The sequence below is a fragment of the Haliotis rubra genome, unplaced genomic scaffold, assembly GCF_003918875.1.
Source record: "Haliotis rubra isolate DU_JTF1 unplaced genomic scaffold, ASM391887v1 Scf670, whole genome shotgun sequence".
Classification (NCBI taxonomy): Eukaryota; Metazoa; Mollusca; class Gastropoda; order Lepetellida; family Haliotidae; genus Haliotis; species Haliotis rubra.
In genome coordinates this window covers 445,282-462,417 of record NW_025767380.1, presented here as the reverse complement: position 1 = coordinate 462,417, position 17,136 = coordinate 445,282, and the positions used below count along the sequence as shown (strand labels likewise).

The following is a 17,136-nucleotide window of genomic DNA, read 5'->3' as shown; positions in this document are numbered from 1 at the left end:
ACAGCCGTGAAGTGAACAATGTTCTGAAACAAAAAGATACAAATATGTTTGATTTCACGTGCGCTTATTTGGTGGGGGATTGTAAAGGCAGGCCGCGTGTTATTCAAGACCACTGACAGATTCTAGATACGTAATAGAGGATGCCTCGTCACGCCTTGTTTATTCTGTTATACAAGGTTCAGGCACATAATAAAAGCTCTGACACAATGGACATTTTGAAGACCAGATTTAAAACCTGTTCTCAGTATATTACTTATAATCTCGGCTGTAAATACTCTCGTGTAAATTATCTGTACATAGCGCTTTGAGCATGCCCCAGGATGTGGAATAGGCGCACTATAAATATGCATTTATTATTATCATATTATGCCTGATACCCAGCAGCGTTCACACACACTTGCACCTGAAACCAAGGTGCTCACTACCCTAATATTTTGCTCTAGGTTTTTTCTCCACGTTTACACTTGGTTGGAAAAATACCCATGAAGGCCCGGATTAGAATATTGAACTTCAATAACTCATGCTTGTCGTAAGAGGCCACTAACGGGATCGGGTGGTCAGGCTCGCTGACTTGGTTGACACATGTCATCGGTTCCCAACTGCGCAGATCGATCCTCATGCTGTTGATCACTGGATTGTCTGGTCCAGACTCGATTATTTATAGCTAAGATACATGGCGTTCACTAACATGAACGCTCATGTTAGTGAACGCTATGCATCTTAATTAGCTAGATTATTTACAGACCGCCGCGATATAGCTTGACTATTGCTGAGTGCGGCGTAAATCTAAACTCACTCACTCACTCAGTTGGTTCCCAAACTACTGCCATCATTTGCTAGACTATGCAAAGGGAAATAACTCGTGCCTCGCATTCCTCTATCTCTCGCACGAAAGAGTCTCGATCTAAACTTGGATCGGATCGTAAGAGCGGGACCGGCTACGATCGGCCTAAGATCGGGTAGTGGAACGGGTGTAACTTTTAGCTAAGACGATTGTAAAATTGGCGTAACTTGCTAAGATTGATCTTAGATAAGATCGGTTAGTGGAACGGCACCCTGGGCCTAGATTTTCGAAGCTCTCTTAGCAAAGATAGTCGTAAGTGCTAAGTTGATTTTATGGAACTGGGTCAAGATTTTCGAAGCTCTCTTTGCGCAAAGTTAAGGTAGTCGTAAGTGCTAAGATCATTTTAGGGAACTGGGCCTAGATTTTCGAAGCTCTCTTAGCGTTAAGATAGTCGTAAGTGCTAAGATCATTTTATGGATCAGTGCCCCGTTTCACAAAGCTATCGTAGCGCTAAGATGATCGTAACTCCCATATTTTAACATAGACTTACGACAGTCGTAGCGCTACGATCGCTTTATGAAACGGCCCCGTTCCTCAAAGCGATCGTAAGTCTATGTTAAAGTATGGGAGTTACGGTCATCTTAGCGCTATGATCGCTTTGTGAAATGGGACCCAGGGCCTACATTTTCGAAGCTCTCTTAGCGTTAAGATAGTCGTAAGTCAATGTTAATGTATGGCTCTTACGACTATCTTAGCGCTAAGAGAGTTTCGAAAATCTAGGCCCTGGGTCCCATTTCACAAAGCGATCATAGCGCTAAGATGACCGTAACTCCCATACAGTTCTTTCAGTGCAATTAATGTGTGTACGCCAGTTGATGTGGTTACCTGAGTTGCTGTTTGAGAGTGATTGGTTTCTCCGACGACGGAATTCTCTCATCGTAGTTAAATCCCTTAGACCAAGATCCGCTCATCCGCTCATGGCTTCTAAAGCAAACTGGCTCCTATCATAAAACGTGGTTTTTTTTGTATAACGTAACCGAGGTCCTGAATTTTTCAGAACCGTATTTGTTCAATTGTCTAGGTCACCGAAAATCACTAATCCCTACTGCATCCCGTAATCGTGCTCGGAATGTAGTCAAGCTGGAAAGCCGGATTAGCGCGATTACGAGCCTTTAATAAGGAATGTTCCTGTGATCGTAGACTTCACTTAAGCGGTAAACGTCTCAGATCGGCTCGACGTTTGTCATTGTCTCCTACCTTACGTAGACATACCCTTATATAACTGAAATATTGTTTATCTATTGATCGCACTTGTTGTCGGAATAACCCTTAACTCAGCGGAAAATGGGTACCCGGTGGGATAAGTCATGTGACTTTTAACCTTCTAGCGCCTCACAGACAGCTTGGGTTATCCGGGGTAATAATAATCAGATTGTGTGTTAGCGCTTTGAGCAGGTGCCTTGTACATATTAAAGCCGCATTACAGATTCACAATTATTATAATAATAATCATGATTAACATCAATCATGTTTTATCAGTTGGTACCGTTATGTATTTTGATGGCAAGATATGTTTCTTTATCATAAGGTGTTTATCATACTGGTGTTACTCAAACGGGTGTTTCAAACAATTGTTATAGTACAGGTGTATGAATATTTGTTATCGTAATGTCATCATCCTGGCAAGCAAAGATGTGTCGGTCGGTAAAACACAAATACATTAGTTGAATTATTTTTAATATTCCACAAGAATGTTTATAAGAAATAAACATGTTCTTTTACTCTCTTGACATTGGTTGTGTTGTTTTTAATTCACGAGTTACTTACGGACGCAATTTCACATGGGAATCGGAGAACCTTTTCCGTCGTACATAATCAATGGCGCAATACCTTGAGAAATATACCTCAGGTCGAAATTCAAAATTTTGTGTGAATTAAGTATCGCAATAATAGAAATAACATTTTTGGAATGGATTATCATGGAAAATTCTGTTGATTTACAAAGATTTCTTTCTTGAACACAACAATATTCTATCCCGGTAATTTAGTTCCAAAACTGATGTTACACGTGAAGGTCCGGGTTAGAATATCCTTCAGTAATACCATGCTTGTCGTAAGAGGCGACTAACGGGATCGGGTGGTCAAGCTCGCTGACTTGGTTGACACATGTCCTCGGTTCCCAATCGATGTTCATGCCGTTGATCACTGGATTGTCTGGGCTTGCTTCGACCACAGCCCCGTTTTGTGCGGACACATCGTCATCCATTTGTGTCCAGATCGTTTAGTTACGAGTCAAAATCGGGTTTCAATCAACTTGCAGAAATAACAATAAAGAATTGGTAGGTTTCATGATTGGTGCTCGATAGGCCAAACATCGATGATTATGTTTACATTAAGTTATAATCGATTACATGCGATGGCAGTGTAGCGATCCGCAAAGCAAATGGGTGGGGTAAACCGAAGTGTCCGGCCTTGTGATAATGAAGTGTACTGTGAGTTGAATATCCGGGTTAGAATTGGTCTATAGATTTATGCCTGTCATAAGAAGCGACTAACGGGATCGGGTGGTCATGCTCGCTGACTTTGTTGACACATGTCATTGTGCACCGACTGCGTAGATCGATGATCATGCTGTTGATCACTGGATTGTGTGGTCCAGATATATATTTACAGACAGCTGCTATATAGCTGGAATAATGCTGAGTGTGCCGTTAAACAGGTAACAAATATACAAAACATGGGTTGTTAGGGAAAACGGAGAGCTAGGTGTAATTATATATGACAATGAACCGATGTGATTAAAAATGGATAGACAACATTGTTTATGGCTACGAACGTGTTAACGGTCTTTCACTTAGGAACTTGTTTTTAATCTTATAAGATATTTATATAGCGCACATATCCACGCAACTAGTACATGCTCAAGGCGCTGGAGTGTTCCCTTGATCAACGGATGTCTTTTTTTCTGGCATTCTTTTAACAAACTCAACTCCCTGGGGAGTATTCAAATCATGCAGCCTGTTAAGCTCAGCGAGTTATCACACAGCTTCATCCTCTCAAGGTACCCATATGCAGCTGGGTGAACTGTCACAGTATCTTGTCACCGTATTTTGTCCAATGATACTGCACGTTAAGTACTATACCCGCAGCCAAGTGTCTGCACGTGTTCGTGTGTCTACCATCTAGTCACCTACCATCGGATGAGTATCCAAATTACACATTACCCCTGCCCACGTTAAAGGGGTGAATTACAGATGTCCAAGGGCAACGTTTCGGGTGTCAGTAGAGGTGAGGTGAGGTGAGGTGAAATTGGGTTTAACGTCGTGCTTGAGAATATTTCGCTCATATGACGACGTGCATGCGTGTGTATATGTATGTGCGGCTGCTTGTACTAAACTACTGTCGGAAATAGAAAAAAACTGTTTTTTCACATTTATATCTACAATTTAGGTAGTCAATATGTGAAAGTGTAAAATATCTGTTAAACTAAGTTCGGCCTAACTACAGTCTCAGTGGGAGGGAGATAGAAAACGTAAAAGAAGGACTTTACTGAGGAGAGATTAGTACAGAAATGAACAATGCGGGTTTTTTCTAAGTACAATGCGACTTATTTAGAACAGACCTTGTCTTTATGAAAATTAGTGTGCGATGGTATTGCATTACAAATGACACTTTTTAAATGCCCCTTTTGAAATTAGACTTAGCTTCATTATAATCGATAGCAGGCGTAAAAAAATAACTTTAATACTGAAACTATTAAGGATGTACCTACCATTGAGTCTCACTATCACAATAAAGAGAAACAGGTAGGAGGGGTCGTCTCTAAAGCAAAACGAGGACGGGTGTTGCAGACGGTGTTTGGAGTCGGGCTGGGGGATAGAGAGATATCAGCTATAAAAACTATAACATAAGTTAATGAATAGAGACATATTCGATACAAAAGCATAAAGATAAAATATCTTTGAGATGACCCCTTGTGCCTGTAGGCAGCACGTGCATTTCATGCCAAGCGAGTGGAGGGTCCCAAGTCATACCTGGCTCAGAGACCTAATTGTCATCTATAGGGTCCGTAAGTCTCGCGAGGCGCTACTTCCGCTACTAGATTTCCGGTGACAAGCGAATACGCAAGAACCAGTTGTGGTGCCAAATTGCGCGACCGCCTAATATGACCTTACTAGACCGGACCAAGTGTACTACCTTGCTTGGCTGTCACAGCTGGTGACAGTCGTAATAATTGGATCATTTGGGGACGATAAGATCGAAAAATTATTATTCCTTCAAGGATTATCGGTTCCCTTACTGACAACCGACAACCATGAGTCAATTCGAAAACATATGAGTACCTTTCTTTAGCTATAATATATTTTTGACAACCAGTGCAGTTCTATCGCTAAACGTGTTTCTTTTCAGTATCGCGGACAGTGTTTGTCACAAAACATATTTCGGGAATCAATGACGTGGTTAACGTAAAATGCATTTGAGTAATCTGTATTTATATTGAATTAATAAAACTATTAATTAATATACTGCTATTCATAAAACAGCCATGTGTTACCAACTTTATCAAGTTGATGTTCTATTCATATTTGGCCACATTGACTCTGTCATTTCCCTTTTCAATTAAAGTATGTAATTCCAAATTAGAATATTTTTGTTTGTTTAATTTTTTATTTATTTTCTGAATACATTTGTTATGCTGCAGCAATATTTTGTAAGTATTCCAAATTAAAAACTATTTTTTTACATATTCAATATATTTATATTTGTTAGGAACTATTTGAGATCAAATAGTTTCTAACAAATATCAATATTGATATGTAAAAAATAGTTTTTTAATTTGGAATACTTACAAAATATTCAATAGAGACAATTGGCTTTAGGCAATGTAAAATGCATGTGTATAAATACTTGAGGTACTAATATAAATACTTTGTAAACTAGTTGGTAGGCTTAATACTTTTACTCTCTTCCAAGTCCAAGGGATGACTGTATGCAAGTTCAGGTGACAGAATGACTCAAAGATACAAGAAATAAATTGTTTGTTGTTTTGCAAATGTGAAAGAAAATACATTATAAATTTTACTTTGGATAGATGACAGGGATCTGCATGTGTCATATTGTTTCTTTGCCATGCTGTAAATATACTGATAATGATATATTGAATACAGGGATTGGGATGGAGACCTTCGACAATTTCAGGATTGTTAGCCATTTTCTGAATTTAGAATGGGCCACTGCCCTTGTATCAATAGTAAACTTCAAAATTTTAATGGGGCATTTTTATTCTAATGTGCAAAATGGCCCCTTTCTTTCCCAATGCCTGGAATAAATAGCAGTTCTTGTAACATTATAATTTCTTTTATAAATATATGAACTTTCCCATTTATGATGACGTTTTTATTCACACAAGAAGTCATAGTGTCACAAATCAATCAACAGCTCGACAAAATAATCTTGATGTCATGGTTACAATTATTTCGGTTACAACTGTCAGATATTCAAAACAAAAATGTGAAAACCCTCAGCCATATGAATATTCATCATGAAACAATTATTTATCAAATTATGTAAACATTATTTTAGAGGTGATATATAAAAACTGGTTGTTGGACAATATTTATTACACTTTATTATCATTGGCTTCCACGCCTGTCCTTTGTCTACTCTCTGGCTTCATCAGCTTTCTGCCTAGCCAATTATGTTAATTATGTTGTTTTCTTTGTTACATTGTTACATCCAGTATATATATACTTCCCCCTTCTTCATGCCCAATTATGCTTGACAACGGTACAAGAGTCTGTATCGAAACGTCGCACTCACGAATAAAAAGAAGTTGTTATCCATAAAGTTTGTTCTATATTGTACTGATCAATACATGGGGAAACTAAATGTGCATATATACTATGTCATGACTGTAGATTCTGCAGACACTGGCTGATAGCAGCATGAGTATGATTACTTGTCATGTAATATAGTGTTTTTCACCCATTTTTAGTCACTTATATATTCCAAATATTCTGCCAATGAGGCCAAGGTTGGTAACTGGCATTCCATATTTTCCACTATACAGTTAGACCAATATGTTTTAAAATAATGGCAAAGAATAATGTGTACTGGTTATTGTGCTATGAACCAGTGTTGTAATCTTACAGCAAATAAAAACAAAGAATTTCATATTTCAACAGAATCACATGCCTATGCCATTGATTAAGTTTAACTTTTCATTGGTAAGCATGTTATTTCATGGAAACTGGAGTAGTAGGGTAACCTAGTGGTTAAACTGTTGCCACTTGTCACACTGAACGCCCGGGTTTGATTCCCCACATGTGTGCAAAGTGTGAAGCCCATTGCTGCTCTCCCCAGCATGATGTTGCTGGAATATTGCTAAAAGCGGTGTAAAACCCAACTCTCTCACTTTGAAACCTTTGCTATATACACTGAAGATCTAATCTCCTACATCCATTGTTGTAAAATTACTGTCAAATCGATATCATGGCTAAAAGCAGAAATCTTCCAAACCATTCAATTTGTGCTTGCTTTATCCACACTTAAAAAACAATAAACAAGTGTTAGAACTATTCTGCAATTTTATTCCAAAGATATAATTACTCATAACATATCAAACATTCTTTGCATTTCCCAGATGCTAAACCTGAAAAAATACTGTAACAGTATCATCTGGAATACAAATGTTCTTTCATGGTCACTCATCTAAATTCTCACTGAATTATCTGAGAGTCCCAAGATGTCACAGGACTTTCCACAACACCTTGCTGGTTACAAGCATTTCCTGTTCCAGCAAGTCCAAAGGATGATGTGTAGGGCTTTAATATGTTTTATAACTGTATATACAACACTTCAATGACTTGCTGTTTCTTCAATGTATATTGCTTGACCACCAGATGTTAAAAGAAATCTGAAGATCTGTTTCAGTTTGTGTTGCTCTTGATGTCAATGGTAATTGTGGTGATAAAGAAATCTATTCCTCCTTCTTTCTCCTCTTAAAGATGTGCATCTGTTCCAACTGAAAAAAATACATAACACACGTGAGACCAAGTATGATATACTTAATAAAATGTAAACAGTTCCTTACAATGTTAACATCAAGATATTATTGATAAATTAAGCATGTGGATGTTATGTTTAACTGAACATGCTGCACCATAACCAAATGCTTAATGGGGTTGTAATAATATATTAATCAAGCTCATATTACAGAATACATTTGTGAGAGACACCTATTCAGAGCTATAGGTATCAATCAAAGTGTGGATATAATCATCATTGTTTACGCGCTATTAAATTATTATTTAATTCATTACATTTATTTTTTTAGAATTACATCTTGATTTTCATTGCACATTAAGTTATCTTCTTGATAATTCCAACTGCAAGATACTTTATTTATTAACACAGTTTTTTGGGTACACATGCATTATACCGGATACCTGCCTGCCATATTTTATTAGGTCCCCTCTCCGGGGGACAATAAAATCCCGATGTAAGATATCAAATGCAATCAAACGATTCACCAATCTGCACACATGTCAACTCCACCCTTACTGTGCGTGCCATGCTTAAACAATACCAGCCTTTAAATGAAAACAAAGAAATCCATGTAACAAACTTAACTTGACTAATGGATGGGCCAGCCTGAAGACGACGCTGTGACAAATATTCACGTGCTGTTCATGCAGCATTGCCTCAGTGCTTTAGCAGTCCATAGTCTGTTACATGACATAGTTTTCTGAGTCACACAGCGAGTGTCGAGTATGATTATCCACGGCATACCCCATGTAACAGTGTTACCGCCATTGCCGAAAAACGTTGTTTGTCACCGGAAGTACTAAACAACGTAATCTCTCGCGAAGTGCCGTGACCTACTTACGGGCCCTATAGTCTGATCTATTGTTTTCAGCAGCTATTCATATTTTGTCCGATTTTACGAGTAAACATGCTTTTTTGGATATCCTATTACGCATCCCACTGAAGCCCAGTTAGGCCGATGTGTATTATTTCGACATATGCTATTTGCAATTGTGCAAATTTTAGGGATACAGAGTAACAGCCTAAAAACAGCTTTTTTCTATTTCTGACAGTACTTTAGCCCAGACTGAAGCTGGTTTTATAGCGCTAGCCCACTGAGATACCATGCCGCAGTGAAGCATGAATACCCCACTCAGAGACATTATACTAACTCCGAGCCGACCAGTCCTTGTTGTACTCATTAATGCCGAGCGCCAGGCAGGGAGCAAATAGCACCATATGTTAACGTCTTTTGGTAACGTCGGGGATCGAACCCGCGACCTTCCGCTCTCTGGGTGTCAATAGAGGACATGTGCAGAGCAATCTCATCACAATCAGATCTGCGAAAAATAGCAATCCCATAACGAGTGACGTTAGAACGACCCTTGCGAACTTTGACCGACGAAGGAAATGACTTAAAAATGTCGACATCAGCGAGTAATGAAACAGCTTTCTCGGACCATACATGACGTTTTTCAAATAATCAACTTCCAGCCCAGGTGGAGTGGTGGGGTAGCTTAGTGGTTAAAGCGTTGGCTCGTCACGCTGAAGACCCGGGTTCGAGTCTCAACATGGGTACAATGTGTCAAGCTTATTTCTGATGTCCCTCGCCGTGAAATTACTGGAATATAGCTAACAGCGGAGTAAAACTATATTCACTTGTGTATAGTAGAATCGCGACTGTTTACATCCGTTGTCAAAACGCATATACTATATATGTGTACTCATATTAAACACACCTCTATGTGAGATCGGCAATTTTAATATATTAATCATAACCCCTGAAAATTGTATCGACATGTTATGACATAATAAACTTGAATCAAAATTACACGTGGACACCTTCCCCAAAACTCGTCACCACTCGTCCCTTTCCGTAAACTCCAAGAATTCGGCCTGTCCCGGAATAACACGAGTTGGTCACGAATGGTTTCAAAAACGCCAAACACCCTGCCATATATGACCCCTATCCGTTGCGGTTTTCACGTGCATCGTGTGTTTCGCTCCGTGTGCAAAACTTTTGGCAGGCGACACCACGTGGCTTCTAAGTTCGGAAGGATCATCAAACGTCCACGTTCCTGTAAGAAGAGAAGATGATGTCTGGTAACGTAGAAGACGCAGTGTTTAGACTTTCACCACGTGCGACAGTTTCATTTGGATGGAACATTTTGTGTTTTGGACAAATGTAGCGCAAGTGCGATTTGAGAGCTGAAAAAGATGGAAAATGGATGACAGGCACGCAGAGACGGGTAGGACCTGAGTATTTTTGTGTGAATTGTGGCACTGCACACGATGGTTAACCATCCACATGAGACGGTAGACTCACAAGCCATCCAGATTTTACAATACATATTACGCAACACTTAACCACATCTGCAAAAACATTTGGTAAAGAGTTCCTTTGCATCTTCCCAATGCTCCTCGGAGAATATAGGTGATCACTTTGAACAGGTTGGGGAAACCTACTGAACGGCCTATAGTAGCTGGTTTGACCTATAATATCCCATTTGGCCTATATCGAAATAAGCCGAATGAGCTATAATGTCACGTTTCCGACTCCGGCATAGCCAAAATACCGCATTTGTGGTCACTCGGTGCTCAATGTTCTGTCAAGTCCGCTACATCATCACATAACTTTCAGAATTTGAAACGATACTGTATTTCATGCACATTCAATAAACAACAACCCACCATTACACAGACAATAAAATGGACGAATAAAATCTTTACCCACCTTGGTAAGAGTTCCCCCCGTTGCCCCATCTCAAATAGTATTTATAAATAATATATACTAATATTATTAACAAAACTTGACAACAATTAGAGAACTCATAAAAATTACTAAAAGTCCAAAATTTAAGTTAGGGTTACGTTTAGGGTTAGGTTTAGAGTTAGGTTTAGGGTTGGGGGAACGGAAGGAACTCTTTCCCCAGAGAATATTACCATTGAGACAATTTCTTTAGCGATTGACAATGACAGTCTCAGTAAATCACAAAAAAACAATCTGTGTGATGTAGTGGGAAAACTTGCTAGGAAGGGCATAGCAGACATCTCAGAGATATCTGGCCAGTATCCTGTCAACGGGATGGGTTCTATGAAAATTTCTCTGTGGCACTGTGGCTAAAAGAACGAGGTTAACCGTAGTTAGAATTTCTAACATCGTTTAGAAATTGTCACTCCATTGGCTTTCGTCAAACATGTTATCATACTTCAAATCAGGCAGCAAAACATCTTATCTCCTGCATCACAGCACGAGTCCATGTGGGACATACACTGACTGAGTTTACTTTTATGCCGCTTTTAGCAATATTTCAGCAAGATCACGGCGGGGACACCAGAAATGTGCTTCACACAATGTGCCCATGTGGGGAACCGAACCCGGGTCTTCGGCGTGAGGGACATACACAACTATTGGTAAATGGACAGGGCGAGGAACTGACGTTCCCAATAGCTTGTCGTCTGAGGGCAGTGTTTGTATTTTCTTTGCCAATAACCAGGTGCTTCAGAAAAATTGGAGGGTTGTTCTAAACTTCAAGTGAAAGTGTAGTATCATGCCATTGCTATACAAAACCCGTTCAACAACATTCAAGCATCATTAGGGTTTTCACCCTTTTACTGGCTGCACAAAGTGTCTGATGTAACTGCACTACAGAATTAAATAACATGTGAAGAACACCTGGCGCCATACATTACTGCTTTCATCCAGTCCCAGGTAAAAAACGTTCAGCAGAGATTGTCCCAACCACACCCAGGTGGAACCATGACAGGACACCATTGCAAAGGGTGAATTTGCTCTCAGACTCAGTGACAAAGGGGGTTTTAAGACCACAGATGACCCTTATTGTCTTGTTAACTCACACCATCCCCAATCTCCGTCTACTATCACGCTCGCCGACCCCATAATGGTAAATACTTCCGGCTACGACAGCCTTATGCAGGTCCTCACATCACTAGGAAATCAAGCAGGGTTGGGGCAAGAGAGATAACGGATAGTTGTAGGCTGCGATGGCTCACCCTGCAACATCGATGATAGACGACTGGTATGCCTGTAGTGAATGTGGACAAGAGCTCCGCAGCGGACCCACTAGTTTCTTGAGGCACTTTGCGTCCAAACATCCAGCGAAACAAGTTGACCCAATTGAGTGCAAGTTGTTTAAACACATTGTCCTTCTTCCCGGTGCTGGTCATGTTGAAATCAACTTACTGAAGTGTCTCTTGAAAGTACTTTGGGAGCCCCTCATAAAGCACATTGCCGTATTATGCGGATTCCGGACCCCTCATGCATTGACATACGCACAGTCCTGCAGTAACCATCATAAGTCATGGCACATGAATCTGATTTTTGCTGCATTCCTGCCTCCGGGAAATACTATTTCAGTACTTGACCCGAAGACCTACCAACCGTCAAGAGCTTGATGTAACGCCCGCCGATGTTGACCCGAAGACCTACCTTACCGTCAATTGATGTAACGCCCGACGATGTTGACCCGAAGACCTACCAACCGTCAAGAGCTTGATGTAACGCCCGCCGATGTTGACCCGAAGACCTACCAACCGTCAAGAGCTTGATGTAACGCCCGCCGATGTTGACCCGCAGACCTACCTTACCGTCAATTGATGTAACCCCCGCCGATGTTGACCTTACCTTACCGTCAATTGATGTAACGCCCGCCGCCGATGTTGACCCGACCTACCACCGTCAAGAGCGATGTAACGCCCGCCGATGTTGACCCGAAGACCTACCAACCGTCAAGAGCTTTATGTAACGCCCGCCGATGTTGACCCGCAGACCTACCTTACCGTCAATTGATGTAACGCCCGCCGATGTTGACCCGAAGACCTACCAACCGTCAAGAGCTTGATGTAACGCCCGCCGATGTTGACCCGAAGACCTACCAACCGTCAAGAGCTTGATGTAACGCCCGCCGATGTTGACCCGAAGACCTACCAACCGTCAAGAGCTTGATGTAACGCCCACCGATGTTGACCCGAAGACCTACCTTACCGTCAATTGATGTAACGGCCGCCGATGTTGACCCGCAGACCTACCAACCGTCAATTGATGTAACGCCCGCCGATGTTGACCCGAAGACCTACCTTACCGTCAATTTATGTAACGCCCGCCGATGTTGACCCGAAGACCTACCATACCGTCAATTGATGTAACGCCCGCCGATGTTGACCCGAAGACCTACCAACCGTCAAGAGCTTGATGTAACGCCCGCCGATGTTGACCCGAAGACCTACCTTACCGTCAATTGATGTAACGCCCGCCGATGTTGACCCGAAGACCTACCATACCGTCAATTGATGTAACGCCCGCCGATGTTGACCCGAAGACCTACCAACCGTCAATTGATGTATGTAACGCCCGCCGATGTTGACCCGAAGACCTACCATACCGTCAATTGATGTAACGCCCGCCGATGTTGACCCGAAGACCTACCAACCGTCAAGAGCTTGATGTAACGCCCGCCGATGTTGACCCGAAGACCTACCAACCGTCAAGAGCTTGATGTAACGCCCGCCGATGTTGAAGACCTACCATACCGTCAAGATGTAACGCCCGCCGATGTTGACCCGAAGACCTACCAACCGTCAAGAGCTTGATGTAACGCCCGCCGATGTTGACCCGAAGACCTACCAACCGTCAAGAGCTTGATGTAACGCCCGCCGATGTTGACCCGAAGACCTACCTTACCGTCAATTGATGTAACGCCCGCCGATGTTGACCCGAAGACCTACCATACCGTCATTTGATGTAACGCCCGCCGATGTTGACCCGAAGACCTACCAACCGTCAAGAGCTTGATGTAACGCCCGCCGATGTTGACCGCCTACCAACCGTCAAGAGCTTGACCCCACCGATGTTGACCCGAAGACCTACCTTACCGTCAATTGATGTAACGGCCGCCGATGTTGACCCACAGACCTACCATACCGTCAATTGATGTAACGCCCGCCGATGTTGACCCGAAGACCTACCTTACCGTCAATTGATGTAACGCCCGCCGATGTTGACCCGAAGACCTACCAACCGTCAAGAGCTTGATGTAACGCCCGCCGATGTTGACCCGAAGACCTATCAACCGTCAAGAGCTTGATGAAACGCCCGCCGATGTTGAAGCGTGGATTTCCGGACTAAGGTGCCCAAACAACTGGTTTATCTGGAGTATTCTGCATCAGTGGCTTATCCCCATCTTCATCTTTCGCTGCGCAGTCAAGAGGAACAATCCACGTGCCATGCTCACTGCCAGGGACACGGCTTCAACACTGTTCTATGGTACCAACGCCACAACATATATGGAGCTGATGTTCTGAGAAAACAGAATGCGTATGAGAGCTCCCCGTGTAGAGGTGCTGTCGTTGAGTGGACGTACCAGGAAAGGGGAAGGTGGTGACTTCATCCTTGAAGGCCGTAACCGTAGAGTTAGGATGTGGGTCCCCCGAGGCGTTCCAACGGAGCACACGTGGCTCAGGAGTTGTCGTAATCTCGACAGAATGGAAAAGGTAACTATAACTATAACATAATCCATTTGGATCATCAAATTCAATACAACATACTGAATAAATAACTGCTACCACCATAATAAATGTTATCGCGGTATAATTGCTCAAATTATTTTTTTTAAACTGCGTAATTTGTTGTTGGATATAAATATATTATTATCTCACCATTTGTAAGGTGGGGAGCGGCGGTGTAGAGGTTACGCGTTCGGATTTGTAAAGACTTTGGTTCAGAGTCTGAATCCAGACTCTGTGGAAATTAATTTTTTCAAAGATTTTTATCCACATGACGTTGATGCTATAATTCAACATACAGTCTGAGTCAAAATCTCCCCAATGAATTGCACTCTAACTCAAAAACAAATTATCGTAAATGACTCGAACCAACGCCAAAGTAAATAGGAAAAATACACCAACTCCGCAGAATTTTGTTAGAATTTTTGTCCTCAAAATATAAAGTTGTTTAACAAACCATCATTGTTTTCATTCGATATTTCAAGATTTGTGACAAGGGTGTAGAGACAGCTCAGGAAACAGCCAGGTAAGCGAGAGGCACGTGCGATGTTGATTTCATCGGTAGGGGATGGTATCAAAAGTCATCACACTGTGATTCTGAATCGGACATGGACACGCTGCTGTCAGTCATCAGAGAGCACTCGTATGATGACAGGACTGACAGTCGCCTGTTGCAAACCGCTTTAAAGCCAGTACTGATGCTCCACAGCATTTCCAATTTCTCAACTGATTTTTGCCATGTGTCTTGTGAAATCTTAGCCATGGATTCGTGGACTAGATTTTGAACGTCTGTCATTTTAAACGTTGTGTTATTCCGGGCAATGTCAGATTTGATCATACCCCAGATCAGTTCAATCGCAATGATAAGAAGGCAAACGTAACACATCATGACCTTGTGATTTCAGGTAGAGGTCTGTTTTATACACAGGTGCTCTATTGTTGATTTTTATGATTTCTTTAAGTCTTGGTTTTGTTGTGTTTTGTGGAAATGGTAGATTATGGTTTCCTAACCACGCTATGTCTCCCTTCCTTGAATTTGAAGTTGGGGCTTTCGTATCAGGATGCTGGACACTATGATGGGGAGCAATGTCCATGACAATTAAGCTCTTTGATGGCAACGTCGGTACCAGTTGTTTTTGTACCCATTCCATAAAAACCTGTCCTTTCATTTCAGTTGTCTTTGGCTTTAGCCCTAAACGCAAGAGAACACCCAGGTAAATATCACACAGATTTACAACCTGCATGAAGCACAATGAGTCGCTCTCCTTTGCTTAAAGGCAGTCTCTTCTGGAACATGTCTCTTCAGTGCTAGCAACCTATTGTGTTTCTGCAGTGTGGCATGCATTTACCCAAGTCTCATCAAGATAAACAGGCTCAAACCCCTCTTTTGACGTATGGTGCGTAAATAATTATTTCTCATTCGCACAATATCTGATCTTTCACATAGAACACGTCTCACTTCCCCGCCAACTTTAGTGTACCGAAATCCGAACTTATGAAGCAATTTCCAAAGTTGGTAATTAAATATTGAGAGGGAATGTTAAGTTTTCATTTCTTTTTGCACGATAATCCCCAATCAATTGTCAAACAGTTCTGTGCTAATTATGATATCATTGGATTTTGTGGGTAATTCGTGCTACGTGTAGATGACTTTCGTGATTTTCTGCCAGGATATCATACTGTAAACTGTGTCAGGAAGAAACTGCATAGCTTAGGTCGCTACAGCGGCGGTATTACTGTTTTCATAAGTGATTATCTCGTGAACAATAATATTGTAAAACAGCTCTATGTATATTTTGAAAACTGTGTGGTCCTGTTGTTGATAACATCTGTATTCGCTTGGGATCAGGACACTGTACTTGTGTTTACATATCTATCACCTGAAAACTCGCCCATATACAATCAGACTGGCACTTCTGATCACCCAAATAAACATGTCTTATTTAGTGGTGACCTTAATGCAAGAATCAAAGACTTTTAAGACTATATACCTTCTGATAACTTAGTAGACTTTGTCCAGTGCCTAGATTTTCGAAGCTCTCTTAGCGCTAAGATAGTCGTAAGTTAATGTTAACGTATGGCATTTACGACTATCTTAGCGCTAAGAGAGCTTCGAAAATCTAGGCCCAGGACTCTGATTCTTAGCGATGATTTTGATTTGCCAAGAAAATCTAAAGACAATTTAGTTTATAACAATTATGGTGTTAAGATAGTGGAAATGTGTCTCATAGTGTTCTCACCCTTAATGGCAGGATGTTTAAGGATAAAAATGGTGAATTTACATGTATTACTCATAACGGGTGTAGTGTTGTTGACTATATGATTGCCTCATCTTCTCTTTTTCCTCACACAGATTTTGGAGTAGGTACACTTGACATGTCCTGTCACTTTCCACTACACTGTTCACTTGAGATCAACAGTCATAAACAAAGCTCTGACCAGGTATCCACATCCTCTCATACACACAACATCCCCGATGAACCTAACACAGTAGACCGCCTCCGTGGTGTAGTGGTTAGAGCGTCCGCCCGGAGAGCGGAAGGTCGCGGGTTCGATCCCCGACCGCGTCATACCAAAAGACGTTAAAATATGGTACATGTTGGTCCCTGCCTGACGCTCGGCATTAATGGGTACAACAAGGGCTGGTCGGCTCGGAGTCAGTATAATGTGTCTGAGTGGGGTATTCATGCTTCACTGCGGCATGGTATCTCAGTGGGCTAGCACTATCAAACCAGCTTCAGTCTGGGCTAGTGCAAGCAGCCGCACATACACATACACACGCATCAAGTCGTCATATGAGCTAA

General features: G+C 41.5%; 1 protein-coding gene across 2 annotated transcripts in view; it reads left to right on the top strand.

The window, feature by feature from the left end:
- LOC124257745 (postacrosomal sheath WW domain-binding protein-like) overlaps positions 1–17,136 on the top strand; it is a 132,169-nt gene that overhangs the window by 35,952 nt on the left and 79,081 nt on the right. The window lies entirely within an intron of this gene.